The 3443-nt window shown below is 34.2% G+C and overlaps 1 protein-coding gene across 1 annotated transcript in view; it reads right to left on the bottom strand.

The window, feature by feature from the left end:
• The window catches only part of LOC106958919 (vimentin A1-like), an 8669-nt gene extending 5442 nt beyond the window's left edge, over nt 1–3227 (bottom strand). The window contains exon 1 of the mRNA XM_015051098.1: nt 3221–3227. The gene's annotated coding sequence lies outside the window, so the exon portion shown is untranslated. The remainder of the gene's footprint in view (nt 1–3220) is intronic.
• Nucleotides 3228–3443: the final 216 nt, after the last annotated feature.

The following is a 3443-nucleotide window of genomic DNA, read 5'->3' as shown; positions in this document are numbered from 1 at the left end:
ACCAGAAGCAAAAGGGGAAAAAACACCAAAATGCAGCTAAATAAATCTATTAGATAAAATCAGTATGTGCTATAATGAAGACTTGATTATTTAGTTTAATTATCTTTATCTTAGTTATATTTTGCATTCTCTGAGTTGGCCAGCAGAGGACATGTTCCTTCTTGTCTGGGGGGACGACGTCCTTCTGTCCTGTTCACTCCTAATCCAGCTCATCCTACAGGAAAACAAACAAATTGATTCTCTTCACTTCAAAAAAAAATTTAAAAAAATGAGACAGTTGCTCAAATGTCTAAATGACTCTGCAGTAGCAGCCATTGACATAAATCAGTATCAAGGTTAGGACTGTCTGGACTGAGTCAGAGAAACAATCATCATCTGATTTGCCTTATAAGAGACGTTTGGGTTGTAACACTGCAGTCAGCTCCAGGTCATTTAGCTCTTTCTCCAATTATGCTTAACGCCATTGACTTGCCAGGTTGTGCTTTTTTATATACCCGAGTAAGAGTTAAAGCAAAAAGGATTAACCCTCCATTTGACCTGGCAAGCTTTTTACCATGTGCACCTTCCAGCAGGGTCACTCTGACCCCAGGTGCAGTTTTACAAGGTTTGTTTTTTTTGTGTATGTTTTGTGAAATGACGGTCTGACGGAACAATACCAATGGTGACATATTATGGTCAGCTGATGGACACATAAGGAATCTGGGATCAGATTTCTTCTTTTAATCATCAAAACTCCTGTTTCTACTTTCTACATGCTAACAACTTTGTTATTTTAAGTTACAGATGAAGAAACCTTACATTACTTTTTCTGAACTCTGAGTTGCAGTGGGGAAATGATGAGTCTGCTTAATCAAAGAGAGTAAGGAAAGACAGTTTTGTTGTTCTAAACCATGTTCTACCTCTCAGGTCCCGTCTATTTCTTGTTACTTTGCGGTGGTTTCTTTTGATCGTTGCCTTTTTCTGGTTGGCTTTGGGGACTACTTGAAGCGTTGGGACTGCAATCAAATATGACAAGAGTTGTTAACTTTAATACAAAACAACTGATTCTGATGTAAGCTTGATTTCTCCAATATTACCTTCCAGTTGGTTTCCTCTCTGGTGATTTAGGTCTCTACATGGAGACAAGTCAAAGGCTTTGAATCACACAATTATGTAAAAACATACAGATGTTTAAAATGTTCTGATGCTGCTTATTTACCTACAAGTGTTAAAATGAAAGCAACAATTTATCAAAGATTTTGTAAAAAATACAATTAAATTAAAATGACAGGATGTTTTAATTACACTTAATTGTAAAATGCAATATTTTTTGTGAAACATTTTAAATTTAATGTAAAATGTTGCATAGTTATGTATCATCATAAGATTGAGTTATTATATATATATAAAACTCTATTATTCTGCATAGCCTTTTACATGAAAACTATGTCCAATATTTCAGCAGTAAAATTTCTACCGGGTTTGGAGTCGGTGTGGACCCATCAGGGCCCCCTGGGCCTCCAGAACCTGAAAACATCAGAATCAATTTCACATTTCTAAAATATAACAAAGCTTTTACTGAAACTTAGGATTATTTCAATAGAAAAATTGAACATAAGTCTGACAGGAGATCCATTCAGAAAACACTTTTAAGATTAGATCTAGATATTTTTACTCCCCAGTTTGTAATGGAAGGACAATGAGGCAGAAAGATATTTACTGATCCAATGCTGAGGTTTTCTCATGACTCCATAGTTTTAACAGATCTGGACTCAGTAATACTGTTATAATTAAAATATTAGAAATAACAAATTTGAATAGTCAAGAATAAAATTATTTGAACACAACTATGCATAAAACTCAAAAGGAAATGATTAAAAGTAAAGAAAAAATTGACATAAATTCGAAATCAATCCAAAATCAAGTTAAATAATATAAGAAATAAAAATCTAATTAATTAAATGACTGCTTCAAACCATGATAAAAATGAAATCAGAACATATTAGAAGAACTCAAATAGATTCTACATTATATTTTACTTTAAATATTTTTCCACACTGAACTATATTTCAAGGCTTCAGTTACTAAGTTACAAAAGAAATGCCTTTTGTGATTGAAACCTCTGTTTTGCTTGTTCCTTAAGCAAAACAGAGGTTTGCTTAAGGATATTGCTATTTTCCTTAGCAATATCAAACAAGATGTGCGGCCTCAGGCATAAAGCGTGCACACAAAAAATGTGCAGCGCCATATTTTATGCAAAAGTCAGCATGTATAAAAATTATCAGTGTGCGTAAGTGTACGCACACTTTTTTTTCTGGCATGAAAATGTGTGGCAGCCACGCAAACTTTTTCTGTGGACAATATCAAACCACAAAGCGTCAAAACTCACCTAAATACACTGAAATCTGACGACATTCAGTTGTTTAGACCAGAAGGAATCAATTACATGATGAGTTTTTCATTATTTCAGTATTTTATTGTTTAAATTTAAACAATGAAACTGAACCGCATTTATTCCCAGACAATAAGCTAACACGCACACAAAATAAAGAAAATAAAAATAAAACGATGTGACCTCACTCCAATGTAAATAGTTATTTTCCTCAGTTTATGTTGTCTCATGAAGATCTAACGCATTGGTCTGTGACAAACTGAACGCTGCCAGGAGGCTGAGACCAGCACGTCCTCTGACTCCTTATCAAAACGTTTGTAACTTTATTAAAGAACAACAACAAAAAAAATCATCAAAACGTTTTCAAATTAATGACCCGACAACAACAATAATCTCAGTGATTATAGTTTCAACAAGGTGTTGCTCAATTCTGTGCGTTTCGGTTCCATTACCAAAATAACGAGCAGAGCAGGAGTTTTGTCTTTGACTAATATTTTGATTTGTTTGATATTCTGAAACACTTCCTCTTTTTGCATGTTTATCACATGTAAATCAGGAAAATAGCAACATCATTTTCACACCACTGTACATCCAATTTTGCATTTAATCGTACATTCCTGAAAACATAGTAAATCAACATTTTGAGCATTTACACAATGGAAATCTGCAGAGTTTTTGGATAACTGGTTCTGGTTATTAAAAATAAAATGTAATTTTCATCATGTTCTCAGTGCTCCAGCAGTTTATAGTTGATCACGAGAAAACTTTAAGAGGCTTGAATATTATGCAGGAATCTCTGCTTCTGTCAAACACATTTGATTATCAATGAGATAAACGGCCATCTCTTACCTTGGATTTATACTCTGCAGTCCTAGTTTCAAATGAGAACTCAGTCTTTCCAGTGTCCCCAAAGTTGATCTCGGTGCTGTCAACAGCATCATGAGGCTTAATGTATGCTGTTGTCTTCCAGTGCTCTATTTCCTGGAGATGCAGAACAATGATGCAGTAAAAGGTACAGGGACGTAAATGTTTTTATTAATGTTAACAATAAAACTTTGGAAGCCAGACATCC

This window comes from Poecilia latipinna, unplaced genomic scaffold (assembly GCF_001443285.1).
Source record: "Poecilia latipinna isolate Pla-1442-1.1 unplaced genomic scaffold, P_latipinna-1.0 Scaffold1031, whole genome shotgun sequence".
Classification (NCBI taxonomy): Eukaryota; Metazoa; Chordata; class Actinopteri; order Cyprinodontiformes; family Poeciliidae; genus Poecilia; species Poecilia latipinna.
This window is presented reverse-complemented; position numbering and strand designations above follow the sequence as displayed.